This window comes from Crocodylus porosus, unplaced genomic scaffold (genome assembly GCF_001723895.1).
Source record: "Crocodylus porosus isolate Cpor-Errol unplaced genomic scaffold, CroPor_comp1, whole genome shotgun sequence".
In the NCBI taxonomy this organism is placed as follows: Eukaryota; Metazoa; Chordata; order Crocodylia; family Crocodylidae; genus Crocodylus; species Crocodylus porosus.
Genome location: NW_017728943.1, coordinates 120,898,065 through 120,909,015, shown reverse-complemented (window position 1 = coordinate 120,909,015; position 10,951 = coordinate 120,898,065). Strand labels below are relative to the sequence as shown.

Here is a 10,951-nt window from a genome sequence, read left to right as displayed (position 1 = left end):
AAATTGGATGCTTATCTTGCTGGGATCCTATGGCCCCAGCTGACTTCCTGCCCTTTGGGCAGGGGGCTGGACTCGATGATCTCCCAAGGTCCCTTCCAGCCCTAATGTCTATGAAATCTATGAAAAAATAAAATGAGTTATATAGGACCCACTGTGCTGTCTGCTGATGGAAGCTAACATTTGGCGTACACTTGTTTATCATCACAGACATTTAATGTCTAGAGAGATGTTTTGAGAAAAATAAAACCTCAGGATATGAAGAATAAAATTAAACCACTTCAGACTATCTACCTAATAGGCCATGATTTATCTGTGAGATTTATATTACTTGGATGTTCCATATGGGAATATATCTAGGTTTGCTACTTATTTCTTCCTCTATGTCTATTTAAGGCAGCTTTTGGTACCATCTGCAGCTGGAGAAAAAGAATTGTTCTGTTTCTATATCAATTTAAATTTATAAAACTATATACAATATAATTTTAACATATATTAAAGTTGTATATTTTATATATAATATATATATTAAAATATATATACTAAAATTTGGTGTAGTTATTCCGGGGGTTTCTCAATCTTGTTACTTACAATCTCCTGCTATCCAGAACAAACTGCCATTAAATACCATATTTTCTTACATATAACATATCCCTAAATTAGATGCACACCGGGCATGTCTACACATGCAATTAATGTGCCCAAATAAAGTCTGAAGCTTATTGCTCTGGATTTTTTTGCTTCCAGCATGCTCTTTGAACATGTACCCAAGAGGAAAAAACTCAGGAGTAGTTTATTTGTGCACAACACGTGGAGCTCAGTCAGAGCAGCCCAGGCTGGCAGGGGACCCAGGGCATCAGCCTGCCAACCCATGGTTGCTCCAATTGGGCTCCATGTGCAAGCAGGATGGTGGGGGGAGTTGGTAGGAGCACGAGTGTGTAGCCCTCACACTACCCCCCCACCCTCGTGCCTCAGACAGAACCCTTGCTGCACATGGAGCCCAGTCAGAGCAACTCTGGGCTGGCAGGGGACCTTGGAGAAAGCTGCCAGCTTTGGGCAGCTGTGACCTGGTTCACTGTGCTGTGGAGGGGCTGGCTAGGGCACAAGGGTACTCCAGTATGGGGCTAGCTGGCAGGCAGCCCCACACTAAAGCACCCTCGTGCCGCAGCCAGCCCTGGGTCACTGTCTATGTGTGCACTGCAGTGCATGAAAAATGCCACCGCAGGCTACTACTTGTGTTTAGCCAGATTACCCTGCAGGAGTGTTTATTAGTCTATTACTGCAATCTAATAAGAGTTGCATGTGTTAAGAGCACCACTTTACTACGGAGCTAATTAGTCAGCTCCGCAGTCAATGTCCCGTGTAGATGTGCCCGTCACGTTTTTGAATGGCAGAGTGAAAGACAAAAGATCTTTCCTTGAAAATACTGGTAAGTAACAGTAAGTAACCCAGTAGCAGCTTCTCTAGTGGGAGGCTCTGCCAGAAAGAGAAAGTGACCACAGTCAGCAGCTAAAGGCGCTGTGTGTAGCATTACTTTCAATCCCCTGCCCCCACTCTGCAAAGGCAGAAGCTGCTATAAACATATTTCCTCCTTTACTATGTAGACTCCAATTTCCAGCAGCTGGATTTTGGTAAAAAGATGCATGTTAAATGTGAGAAAATGTGGTATTTATGTTGGCAATTACTGCATATAGGCTGCCAAATAGAACTTCATCTCTGTGTCACTGTGAGTGATGTAGCCCTTCATTTTATAAGCAATTCATCCCTTCTCAAAAGGAGAGGTCAATAGATAGAATACGTATTGACTCTGGATAATAACATCCACCCTATTTCAGATGCATAAAACCCTGGCTGCTAAAGTGGTGTCCTAATGAGGTGTCTGTTACAGAAACTAAGGTTATTTCAGTATTGCTGGGAATTATAACTAAAATATTTTTATTCCTTTCTTGAACTTGCCAAACAAACATTGTTATTTAAGCAGCCAAGAACACAAACTTCTAGCATTTCACATTATATCCTAGGTACGTGCCACATAAACTATAACATAGATTGTGTATGTTACAGAGAACAGAAGTGACACTAATTTGGGGATGAAACACAATCAACATAATTTTTACTTTACTTACTATATTGCTAGTTCTGCCATTGAGGGTTTGTGCCTACTCAGAAAAAATAAAGAAAATAAAATCAGTGTAAAGGTCCTCAGTAGCTGTGTTACTTAAAATTGCCAATAGCTCAAATTAAGAGCAAAACCTTAAAAAGGGGAGTAAGGCAAAACACCGTGTTTATTGGTTTCATGAAGCAGATACATAAGCCTGGGCAGTCATACAAAGGCAAACACAAGCATACATACAAACAGACATACATGGACGTACAGACAAAACCACTCTGGTAAGATGTTATAGTTACTAGCAGATGTTACTCAGTATTAGCACTGGATGGTCATTCTACTGTATCTTTGATGAGGCCAGTCCAGTCATTGTGTAGTTGGTATCTGCCTTGAAGCATTATGTTCTTGAAGCATTGTGTAGTTCAAATGGCAGGCAAGATGTGCATAATTCCTTCTTCTCACTATCTTCTTTGAACTTGATTGCAGATGAGTTCTTCAGCCATACATTAATTAGCTTAATTAGTTTACTGTCTGGTAACTGCTTATACCCTCAGTTAAATCTTCTTCTGTTTTCATGCAAATAGTTACCATTCTTTCACCATTCACCCTCTCACACAGACACTCACATACACAGGGCATACAAAGTTCATCTATTCATGTCAAGGGGGGAACAAGCACAAAATGGAGTTTTAGTTATTAATCAATCATAGAGGTTGATCAATTCAATACTATTATCATTTAAACATAATAAATAAAGCAAAAATTCATACTACAGCTGTAAAAATAGTATCCTAGAGTGTTGGCTCCTTTTCCCAACCTGAGCCCTAAGGCCCAGATCCACAATGATATTTAGGTATCTGACTCTCATTTATATGCCTGCTAGGTGGCTTTTCCCTCTTAGTTTCCCTTTATAGGAAACTAAGGTATTTGTTATAATTTCCATCATAGTAGCTCCTAGATAACCCACTTAAAGAGTCAAGGCTTCACTGAGCCCTGTACAAAGACAGGAAGGAACAGAGAGCAGTGTGCATTCTGCCTATTTTAAATGGAAATCAGAATCACCCAATAGAAGACAATGTCCTGCCCCAACCATCTTACAGTAAATTCAGCCGACACAATCAGCTTGCTTTGTAGCATACTTCAAGACTTATACTCTTAGGTGGTCTGTGTTTTTGTAATGCAATCCTTTAACAATTGCCTTTTCTCTTGAAGCCAATTTAGTCTGCATTCCCAAGACCTCTCAACTCCCATAATACTAGGATTTGTGTTCATGCACTAAACTCTGTGCACTGATAGAGGCCTCAGAAAAGCTATGTAGTTACATCCCAGGGCAGAGGTGAAGCTGGCAAGAATCTCACTGTGAAAATAAAAGAAGAGAGGAAAGTAGCATTTTATTAGTCTTACTTCTCTGTCCTGAATTGCAAAACTCACTCTGTCGTAAACTTAGCGACAGATCCCCACAAGCCTGCTCAATATGACTGCTGTTCAGAAGTGCCTCCTTATTTATCTTTCCATAAGTGTGTTCTCATTATCTGTATCTTCCTATCGTAATCCATGCAGAGTAAAAAGAACTCCAAACAAAGTACACTGCTAATCTCATAACAGAACAGTCCTGGAAAAGTGAGTAGGTTGCTGTTTAATCATGCTTCATTCTATTAAAGGAACAGCAATATTATTCCCCTTCTTTAGATTTTTATACAAGCTTTACTGTGTTATTATATACATCACTGGGCAGAAGAGGCATGACCTTTCATAGACTAGAGCCTGCTTTGTCAGAGGCTATGAATGGATTCAGTAGCAGCATCCAGATGAGCCTGCACGTGTGTCTTGCAATGTCTCAAAGCTGGAAACAAAAAAATGTTATGCAGCACTGGCTCAAAATTTGATACCTGGATATCATATAACCCGCAGAAAAAAAAGGAGGACAGGGCACGAGGCAATCAGAGACTTGGGTCCCCCAAAGAGGCCAGTCTCGATGGCTGCCCCTTGCCCCGGTGCTGAAGCACACTGCCTGCCATGCGGGGCAGCCTGGAGCAATGCAGCCTGCATGGACCCCAGCACCGTGTGTGGTAAGTAAGCCCATCAGGGTGCTCAGGGCCCTCCTGGCAAAGCCCCCCCCCCATTTATTTTAATTTCCATTTATTGTGATTTTCTAAACAAAATACCATTGCCATTTATTGTGATTCTCCGATCAAAGGAACATTTCAATCAAAGTGATATTCTCTTAGCGCCCAGCATGGTGCTTGGCCAAAGGCCCTCCCTTCTGTAAGTGACTGGTATCTTCTTCATTTCCAAATTAAGGTATCCCTGCCCATTCTCACAGATTAAAGTCCCATGAAAGACAGCATCCTTGCTTCCCCACTGCATGGTGGGCCTTCCAACCCATATACACAGTACTGCACCCACTTGACTACCAATGGCAATGTCCCCCACTGGCTGGTGGGTCACCATCCTGACAAGTCTCAGCAAATGAACATTGGAGGATTTGCTCAAATACATGAAAGACTGTATCATTGCTTCTGGTGGGCCTTCCAACCCTCTCTAATCAGATTTCAATCGTGAAGTTACAGTCAAAATAAAATTTTAATCTATTGTGATTTTCCAATGGAAATAATATTCTCTTAGCATCCAGCATGGTGCTTGGCCAAACACCTTCCCTTCCTTAAGTGACTGGCATCTTCTTAATTTCAGAAGTAAGATATTCACCCCATTCTCAGAGGTTACAGTCCCATCAAAAACTGCATCCTTGCTTCCCTGTGGCATGGTGGGCCTTCCAACCCTCCCTAATGACATTTCAGTCAATTGTGATTTTCCAATCAAAATACCATTTCCATTTATTGTGATTTTCCAATCCAAGTAACATTTTAATCTAATGTCATTTTCCAGTCAAAATAACATTTCAATTTATTGTGATTTTCCAATCAAAATAACATTCTCAGTGCCCCGCGTGGTGCTTGGCCGAAGGCCCTCCCTCCTTTAAGTGACTGGTATCTTCATTTCCAAATTAAGATATTCCACCCCATTCTCAGAGGTTACTATCTCATGAAAACTGTATCCTTGTTTCCCCACTACTTGGTGGGCCTTCCAACCCTCCCTAATCACATTTCAATTTATTGTGATTTTACAGTCAAAATAACGTTTCAATGTACTGTGATTTACCAATCAAAATAACATTTAAATTTATTGTGATTTATGATTGGAAATACCATTTAAATTTATTGTGATTTACCAAACAAAATAGCATTTAAATTTATTTCAGCTACATGCAAAAGTATTCACTTGAAACTGGCTAATTTTATGAACATTTTATTGACTTGTTTGAACCCCACCTTGCCTTATTTTTTGTCCCTGCCCCGCAGGGGTGGTGGGTGGGTTCTCACTGTGAATGCTTGGATTCATACAAAAGTAACTCACTCATGGTTTTACTAATGAAAAGAAAAATAAAAGGGTCAATAAAAACATTAAAGGATTGTTATGTAAAAGACAATGAATCATTTGACTCCTGTCTTTCGTGAAACTATTTGCAAAGCTGAGCACCAACTGAGGAGCTATTTGCAAAGCTGAGCATCAAACAGCTGAGTAGCAGCATCAGGTGGGTGGTGCCATTGTGGTCTAGAGGTGCATTAATATTCCTTAGGTACTGGGGATCCCACCTGATGGAGACCACCTGATGGGGATTGCACCTGATGGAGACATTAATCCACCTACCTGGCCGGCAACCAGACCACTACAGTGCCAAGCATGCGTGCCCGCAGCTGCTGCAGCCTGCCCTCTGGCCCAGTCGAGGGAAAGCACACGTGGGTGGAGGGTGTTCTGGAGGTCATGCATAAAACAAATCCAAGCATCAGGTTCATGATGCATGGAAGAGTTGCTAAATGCCCTCTTTCAAGGAAGGCTTTCCCATGTTCTCCCAGTATGATGCTTGCTGCTTTTTCTTATCTGTCTGGTTTGGGATGGGGTGCTTTGTGTGTGGGGGCGGGGAGGAGGTGGATAAGTCTTTCTTGCAGAAAGGTATTGCATCCTCAGAGAGGCTCAGCTTGCCAGGATCACTGTACATTAGGACTGGGGGTAACACAGGCATTGGACCTCCCATAACAGTCTACCCTGCAAATCTTTCCGATCATGCAATCAGTCCATAAAGGCCCCTAAGCAAAGGCTCAATTCCCACGCTAAGGCAGGTGGGCACAGTCATCACCTGTCCCAACCCACCCAACCCTAAACTGCACAGACTGCCATGCATGCCAATCTGCCTATGAAAGGAAATATGGCACACATATACATGATTTCAAATCTTTATTTAAAAAATGTGTGTTTACATTTTTTAATCAAAAAAGGCATTATTAAAAAAATTAGATAAATAAATTTAATAAAATAAAATGTTAAAAAAATAATTTAATAGGAAAATAGAAAAAAAGGAGGAAAAAAGTCAGAATTTTCCTCCCCAGCACCTATATATACAGTACTGTTTATCGAAACGCTATCTATATACACTGTCTATATGATGATAATGGTGGGTGATCACTCATGAACAAGTCTTCCAAGGATCTTAATAGCAAGTCCGCAGGTGGTTCCATAGCCCAGTTCTAGATCCACATGTCTCGTTGTAGTGAGGACAGGTGTTTCCAGGAGGGATGGGCACTGTGTTGCTGCGTTAGATGTTCTGGCGTTCTATTCCTCTTTTTCTCGTCTGCCTGTCGATGAGCTGTTTCAAAATGTTGAGGTCCCTTCCAAAGAGGCTTCCTCCATTTTGGTCGGCTCTGAGCAAGGGTGTCCCAAGTGTTGATGTCAATGTTACACCTCTTCACGTTTGCCTTCAGGGTGTCTTCAAAGCACTTTCTTTTCCCTCTTCTACTTTGCTGACCTTCTTTCAGCTGTATGAAAAAGATTCTCTTTGGAAGGTGGGAGTCAGTCATGCGAGCAGCATGACCTGCCTGGTGAAGTTGGTTTTGGACAATCATGGCCTCAATGCTGTTGGAATTTGCTTCAGCCTAGACACTGATGTTTGTGCATCTATCCTCCCAGCTAGTCCAAAGGATCTTGTGAAGGCACCATTGGTGGTACTTTTCCAAGCTCTTGAGATGTTTTCTGTATGTGGTCCAAGTTTCTGAGCCATACAGCAAAGTTGGAATGACAGTGGCTTCGTTTCAACAAGGATGTCGTGATTTAAGAAGACTCTCTTACTCAGACGTCCAAAGGCTACACTCACACATTGTTGTATTTCCACACTGATGTCTGCCTTTGATGAAAGGTGGCTTCCAAGATAGGCAAAATGATCCACGCTTTCCAGCAATTCTCCATTGATTTGAATGGAGGAGGGAGTTGTTTCTCCATTTGGAGCAGGTTGGTAAAGGATTTGTGTTTTCCTGATGTTTAGAGTTAGGCCAATACTCTCGTAGACTTCTGAGAATATATTCTGTACACTATCTATATCTATACAACTATACACTACTTATTACATACACTAGAAACTATTTAACAATTACACTATTACTAAATAACTTGCTTCAACTGGGTGTGGAGTCTTGATGCTTTCCTTATTGATCCTTTTCAATTTCTGATCTCAAAAGTCTTCTGCAGGGAAGGAAAGGGAAGAAAGAAGAAGAGCATGGGGTTTTGGACCACAGTCCTAACACCACCCTCCTGCCCTCTCCCCCATTAGAAATAAAATTTCTCTGATATTACCTATATATCACCTGGGATGCTGCCTGTCCTCAGGGGTGTGTCTGGCATGCAGCATCTGCCTGCACTATTCGTTGTGTTTCCGGAATAGCAATGTCAATTATAAGAAATAAGAAGGTTACCTCTGAAATACTGAACTTTTAAGAGGTGCCACACTCCAAACATAGTTACAGACTTACCATTCTGGTGGTGCCGCTGTGCTTGGCAGTTCAGAACACCAATACCGTGGTGGGCGCAGTGGATGGAGGGTGTGTTGGGTGGTGGGGAGCACAGGCTTGCTGGGGAGTCCATACATGACCAGTGGTGGAGGAGATATGGGCAAGACCACTACCAGAGTGTAGTATACAACAGTAACCCACAATATGGGTTGCTCCTCTATGTCTTTATTTCTGTATAAAGTATTCTGTACTAGAGATGCCCCCCGCACCGTGCCCTGGCTGCCTGCAGTCAGATGTTGGGGGTGGGCAGGAGCCAAAATAGAAAAAAAAAAATAGCAGCAAATAACAGTGGCACCTACCAGCAAAGGTGAGGAAGATAAACATATCCTGCCTTCTAAGCATTATAACTTCATTTCAGTGACTAGTACAAGATCTGTTCATTTTTCCGTGAGCAAATGATGCTGCTTGCATGTTCTTACCCTTTGGCATAGGAGTTGGGGGCAGCATTTATTGAGACAAATCCTGTGCATCAAAAGGCTTTGGTAGAGAGGAAATAATGCTATTGCTTATGTGGCATTCCTAGGACTTCAACAGCTGCTTAATATATTTCAAGTAGAAATGGGCCTGGTCTTAAAGCCTGGATCTAAAAGCTCCCAACACATGGGGAAGGGACTCAAAATCTTAACCTGGATGCGAAGATTACTATATTACAAGCCTTTGTCAAAACTCTAGATGAGAACCCTGAAACTGTGCAGTAGTTAGATACTCAGTGACCAAAACTCCTGTATAACCAATGGTTACACATATGAAACTGAAGAGGAAAATATTTAATTTTGAACATAATGATACAATGAGGTGAGCAGTGAAAATAGAAATACTACACTTACCACCACGCTGTCTCAATCACCATTATATGGGTCTAACAAATCAACTGAACTTTGCTTGGCACACTCTTCTCTTATTCCAAACTGAAAGCTGGAATAGCTAGAGTGAAAGGGCTGCCTGCTCTTGGGTTGGTAGAGGGATTCTGTCCTTAACAGCGATTCCTTGGTACTTTCCCTACGTAAAGCCTATTTGAGAGGCAGCATATTTCTCCTTATGGCTCTACATTGTGCTTCCTGACCTCCCAAAGATATTAGAAATTCTGGTCTTTCAATTAGGGAGGCAATGTACATTCAAATGCTTGACACTTTGAAAATATTTTACAAAACAGATTTTCTTTTTGTTGAACTTGTACCTATAAATAATGGAAAGCAGTTGATTGTCTCCATAGGTAGGTAACTGTGGCAACCTTTCCAACACAACTCATTTTGCCCACAAGAAGGATAGGTATAAAATAACCATTATGAAAGTGATTGAGTTAGTAAAAGAATACACTGTATTTTCTCATATACTGAAAGTAGGGATCTTCATAAATTGCACTGGAAATGCCCCCTGCAGCAGGGGTTTCCCTCCCTACCCCCCAACTGGCAGAGGTTTTAAATATGCCACAGTTTTTACTTCCCCAGTAATCAGCAGCAAATAGCTCTGTCAGCAGGGCCCCTCTGCCAATCAGGGTGGCAGGGAGTAGGGCAATCAGCAAAATGAAAAGCATTAAAGGAGCTACTGCAGGGGGTACTTCTGGTGCACTTTATGGAGATCCCTAACCATAAACCCCCAGGTAAGACACAATCTTTTTTTTAAGAAAACCGAATGTAGGAAAGAAAGATTTTTCCAGAGTTACAGTAGAGAGCTGACTGCATGCAGCAGCTCGCTCACTCACTCTCAGCCAGCTCAATGGCTTCTTCAGGCAAAAGTTAAAGTATTAACCATTTCAGAGCCGCTGCTGAATTGGCAGCATCCTTTGGCTGCTCACCCAAAAGTTACTGTCAATTCAGCAGCAGCTGTGAAAGAGTTAACACTGCACTCTGACCCTGCTGCTTGCTGTGCTGGAGAGAAGTGGCAGCCATTACAGCACAGTGTATCCATGCTATTATTCCTGTAAATTAAAATGTTTCCCAACTAATCCCTACACTCCAATTTTTGAGGGCTGATTTTTCAGGCAATGGTGCATGCAATATGTGAGCATATAGAGTAATGCTAGCATAAGAGTGACAATGCAAATGCCTTTTCTTAAGCGTCTCAAAAAAATATATTTCCAGAAGCCTGTGTAAATTTGGGCTGAGCAGATTGCTGATACAGTTAATAACAACACTGTCTTTCCAATCAAAGCAAGAGTTTTCAGAAATTCAACCCCCACCCTCCACCCCCAAAAGCTGGTAAATGCTGCAATCAATTTGCACCTTGGAATGTGTGGGAAGAGTTAGAAAATTTATCTTTGCCAAATTTATGCTAATTGGTTGCTTCATTTTAACATATGGGATAGTAAAACTATGGCTTTTTTTTCTCTTTTGCTTAATCTGGAAACTTTCCTAATACTCCTATTCATATCATATCTTCAAAAAGGAGAAGGATCTAAAGTTTCCTGTTTGGTCTATAGTTTGCATTATATTTTGTATCTAAATACTTTTTGGCATCCTAAATCCAGTGTTAGAAGTATTTTAAAAATTATATGCTGAAATAGGAACTTCAGAATGTTTTGTCAGCATCTGGCAGATGTCTCCAGAGTGTCATGAACTATTACTGCCTAAAGAACTTGGCAGGCACTACACAACCCTTATGTACCTTACAAGCATGTAGGAGTCCATGAACAACTTAATTATTGAGCATCTGTGCAGCCGTTCTTTAGCGCTTGGTAAAGAGCATATTTCCTCCCTACTTCAAGAAACCAGCATCAGTCCCTGCAGATTTCACAAGCATGTTAAAAGCCACATTTGTGCTAACTATTTATGTGTAATGATTTCTGAGAATGGGCATCTTTTAAGGATGAACCTGTTAGAAATGGAGTATTGTTAGACATGCACAGCTTGCATCTTGCACCCGATAAGAAAGAAACACTGCCAAGGACTTTGTTCCTTTCCCAGCCTTGCCACAGCTTTTCTTATACTAAATCGCAGACTCTCCCCCA

At 41.4% G+C, this 10,951-nt stretch overlaps 1 long non-coding RNA gene across 1 annotated transcript in view; it reads right to left on the bottom strand.

The window, feature by feature from the left end:
* LOC109320131 overlaps positions 1-7,921 on the bottom strand; it is a 20,615-nt gene extending 12,694 nt beyond the window's left edge. The window contains exon 1 of the long non-coding RNA XR_002103724.1: positions 7,909-7,921. This is a non-coding gene — a long non-coding RNA (uncharacterized LOC109320131). The remainder of the gene's footprint in view (positions 1-7,908) is intronic.
* Positions 7,922-10,951: the final 3,030 nt, after the last annotated feature.